The sequence below is a fragment of the Crocodylus siamensis genome, chromosome 2 (genome assembly GCF_052110815.1).
Source record: "Crocodylus siamensis isolate JL-2025a chromosome 2, ASM5211081v1, whole genome shotgun sequence".
NCBI lineage: Eukaryota > Metazoa > Chordata > Crocodylia > Crocodylidae > Crocodylus > Crocodylus siamensis.
Window position 1 is genome coordinate 163,559,135 of NC_143396.1, and position 20,046 is coordinate 163,579,180.

Sequence of the window (20,046 nt, forward strand, 5' to 3'; positions counted from 1 at the left end):
TTGCTATATGTACAGTATTCACCACAACAGGTCCCCAACCCCACAATTATCATTTGTAAATCTTAAACTATAAACATAGAAGTCTGAAGCTGTAGTGGACTGTTGCCGATCACTGATGATCTGTGTTGCTTGGCTCCTCCAAAACTTTTTGTAAGGATGAATTTATTGGCCAAGCTCTGCCAGATGTAACTAAGGGAAGAGGTTCCCCCTTTAAATCCAGCTTGGCAATAGTGTTCTTTCCCCATGGACAAGAACAGGAACAGTAATGGCTTTTACCAGCTGGTTTACCTCAGCCAGGATGCATTGTTCTTTTTTCATGTTAAAAATGAGATTTTGATGTTATCTTACCCTGTCCCCATCCCCATCTCATCTGTATAGATTTTTATTATTTTTAATGTGCTCTTAAAGTTTGGTACACAGTGGGTGCATCTACACAAGATGCAACTGCGCAGTGGTTACTGCACATTTAGTTAGTACTTGTATGAGCAAGCACTAACTAAATGTGCAGTAACCAAGTTACTGAGCAGTAGCACTGGCAAATTCATTTTAAGTGATGCTACTGTGCAGTAGCCTAATACTACTACACAGTAGCATCTTGGTAGGGTTTTTGCCACGTGATGCTACTGCACAGTAGCATCAGGCTTCTGCACAGACAGCATCTTATGTAGCGTCTCATGTAGATGCACCCAGTGACTGTTTGCATGTGTTCATGAGTGCATCTAAGTGTATATTTGTATGTGCACACATGCATAGCACTCAACATGCTTTGATAGTCTCTTGGCTACTCTTGACAGAGACACGTGTACAAAAGGGCCCTGCTGACCTACCGGTATCCCACACACTCAGTCCAGAAGGTGTCACTGCTGACTTTCAGCACAGGAGAACAGCATGGGCTAGGGGAGTTAGACTACAGCTGAAGAACAAGTGAGGAAAGATGGCTTTCCTTCTGTGCTCCCTTTCCACCACCTATTTATTCCAGTTAGTTATATGCTTGATGTTTATCCTGGGCCAGGCCCTCAGCTGGTATAAACTGGCATAGGTCAGCTGCTTCTATTGTCAAACACAACTTCCCCTTTATGAAAAAAAAGACTATTAGCAAGAGTTTCAAGTTAGACTGGTAGGCGTTTTGAGTTTTCAAAGCATCAGGAAGTGGATTTGTGTCAGGACAACTCCCCAAGCTCACACATAGCTTTTTCTATCCACTCCCACTGCTCCAAAGAGATGCCAGGGAGATGAAAGGCTTTGATTGAAATCCTGTGCCCTGAGCAAGGCATAATTTGGCAGGATGTCAATGTTTATATGGGACTGTCCGGGAGCATCGACACAACCTGTTTACTGTGGACTTGCCTGATTAGCTCCACAGTAAAGTCTCAGCATCTACACGTGTCCCTACTAGGCCACAGTAAACTAATACACACTGCCATATCTAAGTACTCATAAACATGAGTACTATCCTGCGGTGGCGTTATTTAGAGCAGTGTTTCTCAACCTTTTTTATACCAGGACCCATTTGTAAACACTGATGGCCAGTCCCAACCCAGTGACCCCTACTCCTAATCTACTGCCCCCTGCTTCCAGGCTCCAGCCCCCCAGGGTGTGAGGTAGGAGGTGGTGTGGGACATGGGGAGCCCTAAGCAACCTGTTTCAGGTTGGAACTCTGACAGCCTGTAAGGGAAAAGCCACGGTTTCCCACATTTTATTCCTTTAAAGGAGAATCTATTTTGTTGATCCATTTTTAAAGTTTGTTCAAGACCCTTTCATATATTCTTATGACCCACTTTTGGGTTGCCACCCACAGGTTGAGAAACACTGACTTAAAGTAAAGCAATGCACATGTAGACACTGATGGGGCTGGCTGTGGCATGAGTGTGCTTTTGTGCCTGACAACTAGCCCAGAGTTGGAGGACCATCATGTCTCAGCTAGCCCCTCAGAAGCATACTGAGCTGTGTCAGAACATCCTTGGGCGGTGTGAGATGCAGGCAAGTTTTCTTTTTATTACCATTACAAAATAAATAATGTAAATAAGTAAGGGAGTGATAATTAGAGAACTAGGTCAGAATTTCAGTCTTCTACATTAGTATAAATCCAGTGTAACTGTACTGCTGAATGCTTTTCAAAAGCTTCTGTTGATTTCCATAAGAGAACTCCATAGGAGTTAAGCATCTAAGTGCTTTTCACAATTCTGGTAGGTACCTATCTGCATCCTGAGAAGACTAAATATTCTTGCCCCAAGAATAATCCTGTAGTGGTAGGAGAGTAATCAAGATTGTCCAGGGAGTATTTTCATCTCAGATCTATGATACCATGAAGCAAAGGTGGTGAGTTTATTTCACAAATTGTATTAAATATTTTATAGTAGTATTTTGTAGTAGTATTTTGCCACTTCATTGACTACAGTGGGACTACACAGATTTATGCTAGGCAAGCACCTGGCCCAATATGTTGCTTATTAAGTGACTGGAGAAAGAATGCACCTAAGGGATCAAATTCTGTTCTTATTAACACAGATGTAAATCAGGAATAATTACACTGACTTCAGTGAAATTGGTTCAGATGTATAACTTTGTACACAAATACAGATTCAGGCTCACTGCATTTTCTTCACTGATGAGAAAGAAGAAACAAACAGCTCAGATTTTCAGCTACTAATCAGCATGGCCCCTTTTAACACTAATTTATATCAACTGAGGACTTGTGCTGTAAATATTCTTCGAGGTCTAATTTTCCTCTCCTCCAGTTTTAAGTCAGTGACTTACCTCTGCCTGTCAGTGATATACATAAAAGAAACATCAGCCTATTAGGGCACTGACAGACGTGGAGCTCCCTGCTGTAACTCATGGCGCTTTCCAGGAAGTGTGATGTGTTAGATATCTCCAGGACCCAACAGACATTCACTGTTGGGTCCCAGAGATTGGGAAATGAGCTGTAGTTTAGAGCAGCTGCATCTTTGCAGCCACTTTTTCCCTAGCCCTGCCCCTCCTCCCTCCAAGCCCCAGCATTTTCTTTGAAATGGGAGTGGGGGAAGGGAGTAGAGGGAGCTCATTTTGGGGGTTGCGGAACTGGTGCCGGAGGCTTGGGCAGAAGGATTGGAGAATCTTCAAGGTGGGAGGCTCCAGTCCACCTGCCTCACCATCCAGAACCAGCAGGGCAATCCCCAGAATGAGCTTCCTTTGCTCCCTTCCCCTCTCCCATTCCAAAGACAGCACGGGGAGCTGCTCCCAGCCACGCCAATAGACGTTAATGAAGACATCCCCTTTGGAGCACCTTCATCTGAACCCTCATATAATGAGGGTTCAGATTGTTGCCCAATCGATCATTTTTAAAGTGCTCTGCAGCTGTGCATTTCTGTCAGTGCATGGCTGTAGATAGTGGTGATGCATGGGGGGTGCATGGGGGGTGCACATGCACCCCCTGAGAGCACTGGTGCACCCCCTGTCAGGTGGTGTTCCCTGTTTAACAGGGGGGCAGGTAGGAGCACCAGTGTCCCCCCTGCGAGTACAGGCCGAGGAGTGGGGCCACCAGCAAAAGCAGGACTTCTGGAAGTGGTGCAGCTGCTTTTTGGTGAGTGGGATCAGCTGTGCCTCCCCCCTCCCCCCCATCAGTGGGATTGGCTGCTGGGGAACCCTCTCCCTGGTCACTGACTGGTGTCAGGGAGGGCACATCCCGCTACTGATTCAAGAGACACCAGTCACCCATGGCTCTACAGCCACGTGACAAACTTTCACATCTGTCAGCATCCTTAGATTTATCCTCCTTACACTTAGCGCTTTCCTTTCCAACAGCAGTGTTTTACTGAAGATTCACAGTTCAGAGGTTTTTGTATGGTATGTTGCCATCAGAGACGTAGGTGAGTGTTGCTTTATTGTAAACTGTCTTTATGCAAATTCATTTTGTGTGGATTTGCTTATATGCGACAACCTTACATATACCAGAAATTTGCTTTGCGCAAGAAAAATCTGAGAAGTCGGCCGGCGATTAGCTCCCTGCAGGCTTGCAGAGTTCCAGCCTTCAGGGAGCTGGGAGGAAGCAGAAGGAAGGCGGTGAGACGGGGTGCCACGTGTATGTACAGTATGTTCACATGGCCCCAAGTAGCTTTGAGGGCAGCTCCAGCAGGTAAGTGGGGAGGAAGAGGGAGATTGTGGCCCCTGGAGGGAGGGAGCTGAGCAGGGCTGTAAAGGCTTGGGGACAGGGAAGCAGGGAACAGCAGGGCCACATGGAGAAGGTGCTTGCCCTGTGCTGCCTTGGCGATACCCCTTCTGCATGAGCTGCTGCTTGCAGCGTGGAGCTCGTAGCCTCTCCACACAGCCCCACTGTTCCCAGATGCAGTGGGTTGCATCTGCTGGGTGGGAGAGGCACCCGGGGAAGAGAAGCAGGGCAGAGCCAGGAGCAGCAAGCAGCTGGCATTCCCTGCCACCCTGCTTTCCTCCCCTGGGTGCCTCTCCAGCCTGCCCTGTGCTGCATTGGCAACACACCCCCGTGTGTGCCACTGCTTGCAGCGCAGAGCTGTCAGCCTCTCCACGTAGCAGTTATTGTATTGTGTGATTACCGTTTGAATTTGTCATGTTTTGGGGGGCAGTAGAGTGAGGCTGGTATGTATCCCTATTAATTACATGTAATAATGGCTTTGCTTTATGCGAATTCACTTTATGTGAGGCTTTTTTGGAATGCAACCCTCGCATAAGGAGAGACCTGAGTGTATGGAAAGCCAGCTATGTCTGCATGTCTAGGTGCTATCACTCGTGTTGAAATTTTGTTTGCAAACAAGAAGTAACCTTAATGCAGGATAATTTGGGAGTGGGAGGGAGTTTCCGGCTCACCAGCCCTAGACTCAGCTGTTTTCCTGGGTGCAGCTCCAAAGCTTCTTTGCTTTCTGTCAACATGCCGGTAATAACAATGTGTTTTGGATCACTGGTCATCTGAAATTTGCGGTGGAAAAAGAATGCTTCAAAGTGCACAAGGAATCCCAGAATTCTAGCCTAAACTCCTAGTGCATGAAATTTTCTGACAGTTGAAAACTAATGGAGCTATGCTGTTTTACACCAGCTGAGGATTTGGCCCTGAGATTGTACATGTAGCATCACATCACCACTGAGTAAAGCATGCCTGATTTTCTGTTTGCAGTGTGTAGTAAATATTAAAAGTAGAAATAAGGTGCCAACTGATCAGAACAGTTGTGTTTTACAGTCTGTTGGCAGAGTCAGGAAAAATCAAGTTGGATGTCTAGGCGAAAAGCATTTTTTACTAAAAGGATCAAAAATTCTGCATGGAGGTGTTCAAGAAAAGTTTGGATACACATTGTTTAGGGATGATTTAGGAATAGAAATGCCTGGAATGTACAATGAAGAGCAGCAGTCAGTCCCAGAAGCACCCTCCTCTCCCAGATTGCTTTGAGATCTTGAGAAGAGCTCTGCAGCTGCGAATAAGTGGAATTTGAAGAATCGTTCTCAGTAGCAAGAAAATGAAGGAGCTCCACAAGAAAATTAAAGGAATTTGGATACATTTATGGAGGGGACAAGATGACTGAAAGTGGAGTCCTGGTTGTATAGTGAGGGTGCGTGATGTGTAGAATTGTATTTGGGGTCCCAAGGTTGCAAAGAAGAGTGGAGGGTGTTTGTTTTTTCCCCCATGCTTTAGGGCTTCGCTTGTTGCCACTTGAAACAGGGAAGGATTTTTTTACCTCTTGTTACTACAGATGTCAGAGGGGTTTTTTACCTTCCTCAAAAACATTGGGTGTTGGCTGCATCCAAGGCTTGGGATTTTGATTGAGGTGTGCCTTGTTACCCTGCTTTACCTGTGGATCAGGCCCTACGAGGTTAGGGTGTTCTTGTTTTTTTTGTGGCAGTGTTTCTAGTAGTTGTACGACTATCATTAAAAGAAAAAGGTTAGACCTGTGGTATCCAACTCATTGGGTCCCATGGGTCAAATCAGTGGTTGGTCTACAGCAGGGGTGGGCAGTTATTTTGGTTGGAGGGCCACTTAAGTTATAGTAAGTTGTCAAGTTCTCTAAGGGTAGCCCCGCCCCTTGACAGGTGTCCCACCCCCTGGTCACCATCTTGGGTCTGGAAGTCCCACCCCTGACTTTTTGCCACCGAAAATCCATCCACTTGCCCCAGAAGTACTCCTTTTGAGAGGTGGGGGAGAGGTTTGCTGTCTTGGAATTGGAAGAAAAAATAAATCATATACTAAAAATCAAACATTTGCTATAACAAATTTTAATTGTATTTCAAAAACTATTTTTGTTCTGATTTAAGTGTTTTTGCGTAGTGTATATAGAGGCAATTGCATAATAGTTCATAATAAAGTTGTACTCTTGTGTATTGTTTAGGGAGCGTAGGGGGAATGTGGGGGTGGTGTGGGGGTGGTTGGAGGAGTATGTGGTTGGGTGTAGGGTGTGGATATGGTGGGGGTGAGTTGTGTAGGGGGTATGAAGGGGTGTTTGTGGGGTGTGGGTGTAAGTGGGTAGGACGTGTGTGGGGGTGTGTGGAGTCTGCGTGTGGGTATGGTGGGGTGTGTGGGAGGGTATTGGGTGTGTGTGGGGGTATGGTGGGGTGTAGGGTGTGTGATTTGGAATGTGGGGTGTGTGGGAGGATTGTTCTTTGTGATGTGGCTGAGCCCAGCCTGTCTGCAGGTGGTGGTAGGGGAGGGAGGTGGTAGGGGAGGGGGTCTGCAGGTGCTTGCCTGGTTTGCAGCATGCTGCAAAGGGATGGGAAAGCAGCTGCTGCCAGCGGGCAGCAAGAGAAGTCCCTGTGGGGGAGAAGGGAGTCAAGCCTGGCACCACTGACTCTCTTGGCTTCTCTTCCACACCTGCCTGGTAGGGCTGTATCCAAGCCCACACTGGTTTCTGCTGTGGCTCCCACCCCACCTGCCTATCTCATGCCTTCTTGGTAGGGGATTGTGTGCATCTGAGCTCCTTCACCCCCCTCTCTCCCCACTCCCATGCCAGCTGGGCCAGATACACTTAATTGGAGATTGCCCACCTGTGGGCTGAATCCAATCAGCTGGCAGGCCAGATCCAGCCCACAGACCATATTTTGCCCATCCTTGGTCTACAGGTTGGTTCTGGTGAGCAGGATCAACTTGCAGGATGGATCTGGCAAGTCTGTGAGCTTGACCCAGTGCACAGGATCAGTCCTTGGGCCTGATCCATCACAGGGGGCTGCATTATCTGGCCAACAGGGCTCTCCATGGGTCTGAATTTAGTGGTAGGATGCGTAGTGGCATCATTATTGCCATTGCTCCAAGAGCTGTAGCAGTTAATGCTCCCCCCACTTCCCCTCTTCCAATTTCCAGACCCATGGGATAGATGACATAGCTGCATGGGCTGGATCTGGCCTGTGGGCTGGATCTTGCTCAATCCTTGGTTAAGCAATCACTTGTATAGGATAGTTTAGATAGGGGTGATTCTGCCTTGGGCAGGGGTTGGATTAGATGACCTGACTTCCCTTCCAACTTCTATGATTCTGTGAGTCTTTCACACCCATAAAGTAAGGAGCAGTGCATAGAAAGGGAAGAAAAGGGACCATGAAACGAGCAAGGACAAGACATGAACTCCCTGGCAGCTTCTGCAGGAAATTGAGGCCAAAAAGCCTGAATCTGCTCTCTCATGCATAAAAATAAATTAAGGACACACTACTGCAAATCAGAGAGGTTAGATCCTCTCATGACACAAACTGACTTATCACTGGCCAAGGTTCTGATTTAGGGTCAGGCCCATGTATGTAGGTACACAGACATACACACATATACAGATAAAGGGCCTATTTCTTCCCTCATCTATATTGATTTTTAAGTGGGTGTTAACTTATGGGTTTCAAAAGGATTATATTTGCATCTTGGTAATTCATATTAAAAGCAGATTGCTACTGCAGTGTTTTAGACCAGTGTTTCTCAATCCATGGGTTGTGATCCAGAAGTAGGTCGCAAGAATGTTGTAAAGGGCCAGGGCCATGAGGAGTTTCCAGGGAATCATGCGGTTTCCTTGTGCAGGCTGCTATGCTGACAGCCTGCACGGAGGCCGCATGCAGCCCAGGGGCATGGTGAACACACAGCATTATGAGTGCAGCCTCAGGAGCCAGAGAGGGAGGGAGAGGGCCAGATGCAGCAGCCGGGGGTGGGGAGAGAGAGAGGCTGTGTGGGTGAGAGACTGTGTAAACAGAGGGTCATGAGTCGCGGGTTGCGTCAACCTGATGATTATGCTGATGGTTCCCAGTGTGAAAAAGTTGAGAACCACTGTTTTAGACAGTCTGTCTGAGATGCTCATGCTGAAAATCCCCTTCATGCTGACAATCCCCTTGGTTATCTGCAATTATTTTTTGTCCATTCTGCATTTGGATAAGCAGGTTCATAGTGTAACGTTTTTGCTGCCAGTCACCAGGTCTGTATGTCTCAGTAAAGGAAATGACTGAATTTGAGAAGCACATTCCATCTATTGTTTCAGAGTTTCTCCTGTTGCAGTTGCTGTATGTTTTATATCAGCATGCAAAGGAATTTTAGCTTTGTTTTGTGCTCTTGTTGTTTAAACTAATTATTTATTGACCTAAGAAGAATCAGAAAAATGTTTCCTTTATACCTAAAGGACTAGATGCTGAGTAGATGTATATCAGTAGTTATCCAACGTAAAGAGACCAATTGAAGTTTACAGCAGTTGCAGGGCTGGCCAGAAAGGTATTTTGTTCTGTCTTCACATCAGGACAACACAGTGGCTATGCTTGGGAAGAGAGAGTTTCACTGAGACAGAAGCTGAATTTGGAAAAAAGTTACAATCCCCTTCCCCCAGATCCTGCTATAGGAAGGTAAGTGAGCCAGGGCTGCCTGTGTTTGGTTTGCTGAGTATTTCTCTGGTAAGCTGCGTGTGTTTTGGGCGTGTGCTTTGAGCATCTAGGAATGCTGCTAGCTGAGTGATTGCTGAGTGGTTGCTGGGTGTTTGTTGCCCGTGTCTGAAAAAAGCCCTAACAGGGCAGAGCCATTCCAGCCTCCGCAGGGTATAAAAGGAGACTCCTGGAGTGAGCACTAGCAACACGAGGACTGACCAGGCCTCCCCAGTGTTAGAAGGATTAAAGCCATTGCCACGAAGAACAAACAACAGGTGGTGGTGGTTGGAGACTCCCTTCTGAAGGGGATGGAAGCATCCATCTGCCAGCCTGACCTGTTGTCTCGGAAGGTGTGCTGCTTGCCTGAAGCCTGGATCTGAGATGTCACAGAAGGATTACCATGACTCATCCGGCCCTCTGACTACTACTACAGGCTGCTTATCCATGTGGGCAACAAGGGTACTGCCAGGGGTGACCCTGAGCATATCTAAAGTGACTACAGGGCTCTGGGTGCAAGGGTGAAGGGGGCAGGGGCTCAGGTGGTGGTCTTGATCCTTCCAGTCAAGAGGAGGGGGAAGGCAGGAGTGGAGGCATCCTGCAGAGCTATACATGGCTGCACAGATAGTGTCACTAGCAGGGTTTTGGCTTCTTCGACCATGGGATGTTGTTCCAAGAAGAAGGATTGCTAGGAAGAGATGACAAAGAGAGGGAAGAGCATCTTCACAGACCTTCACTTTCTCATCCCTTGGTATCCCCAGCTGTAAAGTGGCAGTGATGAGTATTTGAGAACTACGGAAGAAAAGGGACATATAAAGACTATATGTGATAATAGTAACTTACACCGTTTTGACGCGTGTGACTTGTGTTTAGGGAGCAAGTGTTGCTCTCAACTGCCAGCATTTCTGTGTTCTCTCAGCTTTCATTTCCACAGTTCAGAAGTCATGCAGAGTGTGCTATCTTTGACTACACATAGTCATTCTCACAGTTCCTCTACCAGCGGTCTCAGCCACTATTTTATATTTATCTTTTTCATTTATTTTTTAGTTTCCCTTGTGTAGTTAGTATCCCAGGCTTTGCTTTGCCTTCTGTTTTTGTCCACAGCTATTTTCTTCCATGTTCTGGAAGGAAACCCACAAGGTTTAGTGATTCTTGAGGCATGATAACTTCACCAACTCTAAGCAACAACACCAATTCTTCTCTTTTTTCCTCCAGATTTATATGCAGGAAGCTTTTTTGACATTGGTACAATTTGTCCTGCTTACATCAATGCTAACTGGGAGGAGACTCAATATACCATCATTCTATGAGATTATTGGAAGGAAATTTCATGGGCATGTTGAAGCTACAGCAAGTAACCCATTATGGTTTGGCATTAAATCATTAATGGGCTCATCTATATGTGCAATGAATGCACCTGAATAAACTCTGGCACAGTTCACACCACAGTGTATTGCTCCCAAGTTCAGCATTTACATGTGTGCCTGGGACTGCAGCACATTAAGCCAGAGTGGCACAGTCCCAGCTGGCAGGGAGCCCAGGGGGTCCGCCTACAAGCCCGGAGTTGCTCCACCCCAGTTCAATGATGTGCTGTGGAGGGGCTCGCTAGGGCACAAGGGTGCTACAGTGCAGGACTAGCCAGCAGGCAACCCCACGCTGTAGCACCCTTGCACTGTGGCCAACCCCAGACACCATCTACACATGCATTGCGGTGCACTAAATAACTCCATGGTAGAATAGTACTTGTGTCTGCCTACAACAGAGTTAATTAGTTTACTGTGGCCTAATAGCCACATCTGTAGATGGTGACGCTTTACTGAGGACCTAATTAGTCAACTCCGCAGTAAAGCATACAGTAGATGTCCTTAATGTTATGCAATTCATGTGTCCTACATGAAGCTTGTCAAAGAGAATGAGCAAATAGCACTTGATCAGATCAGCTTAAGGACAAAAGCAGGTGCAACTAAACTTGCCTTAAGCCACAACAAAAGTGACTAACCAATGGAAGTGGAACCGCACTAATCCCCAGTAGAACTCCTGGTCTCAGTGGATAAATTTTGGCCTTCATCTTTGGCTGAAAAACTTGGTAGCAGGTTAAAGTGATTTAATTAAGCGCAAAGTGTCTGTAGGAACTGGCCCTTAAAGTACTTTTCCATATACTTTGAACACTCTGAAAAAAATGGAAGCTCAGAAGCTATTTTGTAATATATTGCCAGGCCTTGTATACACTCTGTGCAATACAGTTTCTTTTCCTCCATTTTTTATTGCTATTAGTGAGAGTTTGGGTTGAGCATGGGCAAAAAGATCAGTGTATGTGTGTGTATATGTGTGTGTTTTCCAAAATGCCGTGATATGGTTTCTTCAGAAGAACACATGATGCAGTACTTAAAAATGTGTTGGGGGAATATTTACCATGGGAACAGTGTAGTCAATTAAAGCATTAGTCTTCTACTTACAGGTGAATTAAAGCACTAGTCTTCCATGTCCACAGACCTACCTTGGGACCTACCATGAAAGAAGACAGTAGTATGCTCTGTGCTAGACATTTTCCCATGCTGTTGTAAAAAGAATATTATTACCCTGGTGTTGACATAGCAATGGCATATTACTGTGAGTTTTTGTTATTCTTCTGCCACGTCTATAAAGGAACACATATTTTACTAGGTTCCTCCCAGTCTGGTATCGGGATATCTAAGCAGAATTGTGTGGGTCTAAAAAGGCATTCAGTGAAAAGTCAATGCCATTACACTTGGTTTTCTTGCTAATGGGCTTAGAACAGCATGCTTATTTTAGAACTGTGACTGCACCTTAATTATGAGTGACATCTTGAGTAGATTGTGTCTTCACTCTGTAGAAACCCTAATAGGCTTCTGAGTGCTTTGATTTTGCCTTTACCACCTGCCTAGCAGCTAGGTACAAAGCCTGCAACGCAGAGACCAATGTAATTATGAGGCAGGAAGAGCAGGGCAGTCCATTTATTATCAGGTTCTGGGGACTGATTGCCCCTTTGGTAGATGCATATAGAAAGTATCCTTTCTATAACTGTATCTGCTACAGTCTACTCTGACAGATTTGGGGCTAGATACATAGTGTGTGTAAATTAGGGTGTAGCTCTCTAGTTGGCTGTGTTTTAATTATACAGGCCACTCTTTTCCTTTTGTTGTGACTGACTAATGTTCTTTCTCAACTAGCAGAAAATGCTGGGTGAAAATACCCTGTCCTTGGCCACATCTTTATGTGTAGTATGAGCTGGGATCACAGAACCATGGAGACTCCCCAAGCAACCTGGGAGCAAGCAAACAGGGGGAACAAACAGGGCAGTTTGCAAGCAGTTCACAAGTCAGTTTGCAACTCAGTTTGTCGCCCCTCTTTTTGAAAGGGAGCCTTTAAGGTAAGTTCTGTCTTTAATTAAGAGTAACTAACATACATATATTTAGTGTAAGTAGTTAAAACTTAGCAGTTAGACCAATACAACAAAAGCTTTGTTATCTGGCACCCATGCGGGATGGGGGGTGCTGGATAACAAAATTATTCCAGTTAACTGAGAGACCCAAACAGGCATCTTTGCCTGTTTGGGCTGCTGCCTCTCCCACCATGTCCAAGGTGTCGCTGCCCCTCCCACCACATTGCCACCCCTGCGGGATGGGGAGATGGGCCCCTCACAGGCTACTTTACCTCAGGCCATGGGGGCTTGGAGAAACCAGAAGTGCCACAGTGAGCACTTCTAGTTTCACTTTTACCTTACAAGACAGCATGCCGGTTAATAGAGCATCCTGGCTTGTAAGGTGCCGGCTAAGGTAGCTTTTACTGTACTTAAGCTCCGTGTTTAACTAGAGTCCAGAATGAGGGGAAGTTTTCTAGGGAGTTTGCCTAGCAACTCTTTCTCACCTTCCTCCACTGTAAGCATGGTGAGAGGAATCAGGTTAGCAGGGAAAAGGGACCCTTTTGGGATTAAGGAGCAGCAAATGGGTCAGCTTATAGGGGAGTTTGCTAGGAAAGGTCTGCTTGGAAAGAGGGGCAGGAAGAGAGAGGTAGTGGATTAAGAGTCTCAAATGGCTGAAGGATGTCACAATGACAGAGCCACTGCCATTGCCAGCTCTTCCTCTGCTTGTACCTGTGAGGTGTCTGTCCAGGCAGGACTGCTCACAGTCGATGCTTCCATCCAGGTCCTGGTTTAGCCCTGTGGAGACTGCAGCTTGCAGGTTCCTTCTGGTGACAGCCAGATGGGGGAGTGCCTGCTGTGTCAGTGGTGCCTCCTGGTGGTGTCCCTCAGAGTGAAGACAAGAGAGCTACAGGAGGAGATGCCAAGGCTCCAAAGTATCCTCTGCCATGATAACTTTATTGAGTCATGCTAAAAGGAGACCTCTAGGACTGCAGCAGAAGGACTGCCAGTGGCAGCACTAGAGAAGGAAAAGGACATGGATTCCCAGGAAGGTGGAAGCTGGAAGCTTTTTGACTTCTGGCAGCAAGCAGAAGTCGTCATCTCCACCTGCAGCAGTTTGCATAGAGAACCGATAAGGAACCATAGAAACAGAGGAGGAAAAGCATGTTCCATTGGTGGAAGAGGCCAGGCCTGGCATCCTCAAGTTTGGAAGGATCGAGACAACTACTGCCAAGAGGAAGTGATGGGTGGACTCCCTTCTACAGGGGACAGAGGCATCCATTTGCCAGCCTGACCTCTTGTCTTGCCCAGAGCCTAGTTCTAAGATATCAAGAGAGGATTGCTGCAACTTATCTGGCTTTCTGACTACTACCCCACATTGCTTATCCATGAGGGCAACAATGATACTGCCAGGGGTGACCCTGAACAGATCAAAAGTGACTGAAGGACTCTTGGTGTAAGGGTGAAAGGGACAAGGGTTTAGGTGGTGTTCCTTATCCTTCCAGTCATAGGTACCAACTTCTATTTTTGCCAGGGAGGGTCTTGATGATGGACATGTGGAAAGTTTTATGCATTTCTTCCCAAGGGGGACCAGGGTCCTCAGGCCCCCACATACCTGGCACCTCTCCCAGGAAGGAGAGAATGCATCCTGCAGATCAATTTATAGCTGAACAGATGGTGTTGCCAGCAGGGCTTTGCCTTCTTCAACCATGGGATGTTGTTCAAAGTAGGATTGGTAGGAAGAGACAAGATCCACCTGATAAAGAGAAGGAAGAGCATCTTCATAGACAGGCTTGCTAACCTGATGAGGAGGACTTTAAACTAGGTTTGCTGGGGGATGGAGACCAAAGCCCTGAGATAACTGACAAAATGGGTGACCTGGAGGAAGCACAAGAGAGGGCAACAGGGGAGGTCTTCCCATTCTTCCTGAGAAAGTAGGGCAATGGGGTAGTAACCTCAGATGCCTGTCCACAAATGCATGGAGCCTGGGAAACAAGCAGGAAGAATTGGAAGTCCTTGCACAGTCATGGAACTATGAAATGGAATAACAGAAACTTGGTGGGATAACGCACAAGACTGGAGCACTGTCATGGATGGGTATAAACTGTTCATGAAGGACAGGAAGGGGAGAAAAGGAGGAGGAGTTGTACTTTATGTAAAAGAGCTTTACTGAGTGCTCAGAGCTCCGGTATGAAACTGGAGCTAGGCTTCTTGAAAGTCTCTGGGCTAGGGTCAGAGAGCACCAAGGGTGATGTTGTGGTGAGTGTCTACTATACACCACCAGGCCAGGAGGATGAGGTGGATGCGGATTTCTTCAAATAGCTAGCAGAAGTTTCCCAGTCACAAGCCCTGGTTCTTATGGGGGGACTTCAGTCACCCTGACACCTACTGGGAGGGCCATACAGCAGTGCACAGGCAATCCAGGATGTTTTTGGAGAGTGTTGGGAACAATTTCCTGGTGCAAGTGTTGAAGGAGCTGTTACACAGGGACTTAATTAAGCACCTAATTAAATGAGGTCGCTCAATGGGCTGTACCTTGTAGTGTCCGCTCACGTAAAGGGAGGTGTTTCTTGGCCCTGAGATAATTAACTGGTAAACCAGGGTATATCTGTCACTACCCAGTTTATCAGGCAATTAGATAAAGTTAATTAAATTACCACACACTCAATTAGCACTGAAACGAATAACAAGGTTTATTAATAACAACAACAAATAGCAACATTTAACAAGTAAAAACATCAACAGATAATCACAGGTTTACACTCTTAATACTAACCACAACTAATCGATGAACAGCTAATACCTAATTAATCAATTAACTATAACAGGGAGAAAGGGGTGGAATTTATTACAGAGGGGCAAGAGTAATTTTATTTTATGTAATTTTATTTTATGAGTAATTTTATGCTATCTGATCTGTCACTAGCCATCTGTCCTCCAGTACAGGTCAGTAGTGGCTTACCTCCCACCTTGCTGCCTTTTTAACAAGGGTACTTAACTAATAAAAAGACAGAAGAAGGAGGGGAAGGATTGAGGCGATACTTACTAAAAAAGCAAAGAGCTGCTCTGTGTCAAAGACACATAAACCCAGGGAGGAAAAGTCTGGGGAGCAGACCTTATTTACTTTAATGTGGAAGTAAATCTGGAGAGGAGCAACTACATGGAGACCTTTGAGCCTCTGGAGTATACACAGCCTTCACGGAGTGTATATCTTCTCCTTCAGTCAGTCTTTCCCTATGTTCTCATACCCCAGTCGATCTCCAACACAGGCCTCAATCAAGCTCACTCCCTTAACCACACTATGCACACACGCACCTTCAGTCCCACGCAAAACCACACACAGTCCTAGGCACACACCCAGGCTCACACAGAGCTCTGCCCACACACACCCTTTATAGCCTATGTACTCATGTTACCTAGGTGGCTCTGCACTTGGCCCCAAAATCTTCACACGACACCTCTTTCAGGGGTCTTACAGCATCTTTCATGACACAAGGTCACTCCTGGTTCACTCAGTGGCCCACTTTCCATCTGTGCTGTGGTGGACACCATAGTGCTGTGTATCTGACACCATAGTGTCTTCATCCTTGTACGTAGACACAGACCCTAATTTTGGCCTCACCAGAGCCAACTAGGGGCCATGCTCTTCTTGACCTGCTGCTCACAAACAGGGAAGAATTGCTGTGGATGCAGAAGTGGTAACTTGGGCAACAGCAACCACGAGATGATTGAGTTTAGGATCCTGAGAAAAGAAAGGAAGGAGAACAGCAGAGTACAGACCCTGACTTTCAGAAAAGCAGACTGATTCAATTAAGGAATTCATGGACAGAATCCCCTGATAGGCTTTTGAGGGGGAAAGGAGTCCAGGAAAGCTGGTTGTACTTTAAAGAAGCCTTACTGAGGGCCAGAAATGAACTATCCTGATGCACAGGAAGACTAGAAAGTGTGGCAGAATACCATCTTGGCTTAGCAGAGAACTCTTATGTGAGATAAAACACAACAAGGAAGTTTACCAGAAGTGGAAACTTGAACAAACAATTTAGGAGTATAAGCATATTGCTCAGGCATGCAGGGATGAAATCAGGAGTTGCAGCTAGCAAGCAACATGAATGGCAGCAAGAAGGGTTTCTACATGTATGTGAGCAACAAGAGGAAGATCAGAGAATGGGTGGGTCTCTTACTGAATGGGGGAGGCAACCTAGTGACAGATAATGGGGAAAAGGTTGAAGTACCCAATGCCTTTTTCACCTTCATCTTCACAGGCAAGGTCAGCTCCCAGACTACTATACCTGGCAGCACAGTTTGGGGAGGAGGTGAGCAACCAAAAGTGGCAAAAGAACAATTTAGGGGCTATTTAGGATCGGTGGACATATACAAGTCTGTGGGTGGGATGCAGTGCACCCTAGGGTGTTGAGGAAGTTGACCAATGTGATTGCAGAACTGCTGGCCATTATCTCTGAAAACTTGTGGCAGTCAGTAGAAGTCCTGGATGATTAGAAAAGGGAAAATATAGTGCCCATCTTTAAGAAGCAGAACAAGAGGGATCCGTGGAACTGCAGACCTGTCAGCCCCTGCTCAATCCCTGGAAAAGCCAAGGAGCAGGTCCAAAAGGAATCCATTTCTAAGCTTTTGGAAGAGAAGAAGGTGATTAGGAACAGTCAGCGTAGATTCACCAAGGGCAAGTCATAACTGACCAACCTGATTGCCTTCTATGACAAGATGCAATAATCTCTCTATACACTGTGTAAACACAAATCATACCAAAAATATTTTTTGTAATAAAATTAAAATATGTTATAATAGATGTTTGACTTTCAGTATAAGATTTGGGGGGTTTTTCTGGTTCCAAGATGGCAACTCTCCCCTCCCAAAAGGAGTATGTCTGGGGGGCAAGGGGAGGGACATCTGGTGGCAAGTGTCTATGGTTAGAGGTAGGACTTCTGATCCCAAGATGATGACTAGGGTGTGGAGCGCCTGTCAATGGGCAGGGCTACCCATGTGGCCCTCGACAGCTCACCAGAACTCATTAAGCGGTCCTCCAGCCAGAATAATTTCCTGCCCCTGCTGTAACGCCTTGGAATCCAGCCTGCAGAGGCTTCCTTCTGTGTCTGTTGCCATGTTCCAGCCTATGATTTACTTTTAGAGGAGAACCTGGACAACTGCTACTTCAAAACTATTTCCTCCCACTTAAGGTCAGATCTTCAGCACAGACGTCAGTCCAAATTGACTTTCAGTGCTGATAAACTGATTTATACCAGCTGAAGGTCTGGCCCCTATATGCATATCTCTCCCCTCCCTCCCCCCCAATCCATGTAGTTTTGGTAGTTTCATTATCAGTTATCATCTAATGTCTTTGAATGTGCTGTTTGCTGTAGCCTGTATCTCCACAGGTTTTGTATAACTTTCTCCCCAACCTTAAGGATTTCACCGATATATCTCTGGAGGTCCAGTAGTAGATGTATTTCTTTTTTGTTATAAGTGTAGTGTGTGTATATGCTTTACAATACAAATATCTTTGCACTATAAAATAAAGGAGCAAAATATAAAATATGACAGTTGACAGGGGTGGAGACATCCTCACTGACCAAAATAACTCAAAAGTACCAGAAAGCACTAAACATGAAGAATCCAAAACAAGCAAGTGACATTAATTTTTCAGTTTTTGCTTTTTCTTTTTGCTATTTTTCTGTTTGTCTTTCAGATGGCAAAGCAAAACCAAATGAAGAAAATCTGTTGCTCTTTTGTACTTTTCTCAAATATATTTAAATTATTTAATATTATTTTCCTCTTGATGATCTCACTCAAAATAAAGCAAGCACTTTTCAACTACTGTACAGTATCATCCTATCAATTGCACCAATATGAATTAAGTAATCCCAGCTAAATGACTCCAGCAATAGTGGTATTAAAATACTATGAAAGGAGAATCAAGTCCACAACATACTGAGTCATCCAAGATTCCAGTTTCTTTCTGCTGTTCTGATAACACAAAATAAGCCTGCAAACTAATTTGACAGAAAATTTAGATTAGATTTATGTTGTTCTGGATCTCCAGAACAGCACAAGGTACAACTGTGTCCTGGTGAATCTAAACTTTTAAATTTATGGGGAGTTTGATTCTCCATTCACAGTAATCTAACACCAGCTGCGGTGTCCTTGTGAATGTGGCCAGATGCCTGATGACACGGTTATTGATGTGGTTCTTTCACCCTAAGCAACACACTTTGTTATAGGATAAAGGCTGTTCACAGACAGTTATATGGGTTCAGTTATTGAAAAAACAAGGGAAAAAATCTCAGGGCTATGCTTGATTTTTTTTTAAATCCGTTTTTAATTGTACTTTATCTGGACATTTAGTGAAGGGAAAACTTGGAAAGTGTAAAGAAAGCAACTGCAGCTTAAAGACCTGTGTACCTGTTTTGACAAATTTAGACTTTTTAAAACAAAGTACGTGTGTGTGTGTGTGTGTTCATGTTTGAGATGCTCAGGAGAAAGATGTGAATGAGTGTTTTAATTTAAAGTAATTTTAGTTACAAATATGTTTTTAATTTGTCAGCACAAGATAAGGTTAATTCAGTGTTTCTGTTAAACTGTAGAAGGGATTTTGAACAGATTTTTTCTAGTCCATTTGCAAAATTAATGGAGAGAGATCTTTTAATGTTCCTGAGTGAAAACTGAGTTGAATTTTGCTCTGAACTAGAGTTTACATTTTTTGTTATTTAAGAAGAATTCACTCTATCCTCCCCAATAAAATAAAATAGCACAAAGCTGTTAATGGCACAAAATTTCTGCAACACCCTGATGTGCAATACAGATTGCCTTTGATGGAATGTGCTGAAAGAACATTGTTAACTTGATAATCACCTTTCTGTCTGAAATGTAACTGCTGAAATTACAAGAAACGCTTTAGATAATGGCAGTCGGATAAGATTAGACACCTTTTCCTTCCATTCTTCCAGTTTACCACATGAAGTAAGCAGCATCTTTTGTTTAATCAGTGCAACTGCTTCTCCTACAGAATCTGTTATGTTCCAATCTTGTGACTAGGTCCACTGGGGTATAACCTTGCTATTGTCCAGATACTGTCCGCCCCCTCCCCTTATATTTGCAGTGCGGTCCACAGGTGCCAGTTTTATTCAGATCCCTTAAGGGGTATCCAACCTTTTTGAATGTGCGGCTGGATCACAAACTTTTTATCACCCATTGGGACAGCGAGCCATATTCAAAGACCTCACAGGAAGTGGTATCACATCAGGAAGTGATGTCACATGACCTTTGACACCAATGAAGTTGCAGGAAGTGGCAATGAAATGGGTCTGGAAATGTAGTTTAAAATCCAAAATAAAAACAATATAAAAGCAGCAATGAAATAATACCAAACGCTTGACTAAAATAAACACTTAGGTTACAGCAGCAAGCTATTTAGGCATTCCTCCCTTGTCAGCCTGGCAGCTTTGCAGGGAAAGGGGCCAGGCCTTGGGTGCTGCTTGGTGCCCTGGCCACATTTTCCCCAAACCCATCCTCCCAGACACTCACTGCTTGGAAAGAAACAGGCTGGAATCAGGGGCTCAGCAGGCCATACCCAACCCCCTTCTGGCTGCCTTGGCCTGAGTTTCTCAGAGTTTTGAATTCCATTATTATTTTTTAAAGGTGGAGGTAGCTGAGACCTCTCACCCATACCACACAAGGCATGAGACACAAGGGTGACCATTCTGCTGCCATGGTGGCTGTGGACACTGCCTTGGAGGGGGAGGCAAAAGGTCAGGGATGCCCCTGGCTTCCCTGTATTGTTCTCTAACCTCCTCCAGCTGAGACCTCTCTAGTGCAACCTTGTATTAATTTTTATTTCTTACTTT

The 20,046-nt window shown here is 45.2% G+C and overlaps 1 protein-coding gene across 4 annotated transcripts in view; it reads left to right on the forward strand.

The window, feature by feature from the left end:
* Window positions 1-20,046, forward strand: part of SHROOM3 (shroom family member 3) — a 96,270-nt gene that overhangs the window by 25,851 nt on the left and 50,373 nt on the right. The gene's annotated exons all lie outside the window — the stretch shown is intronic.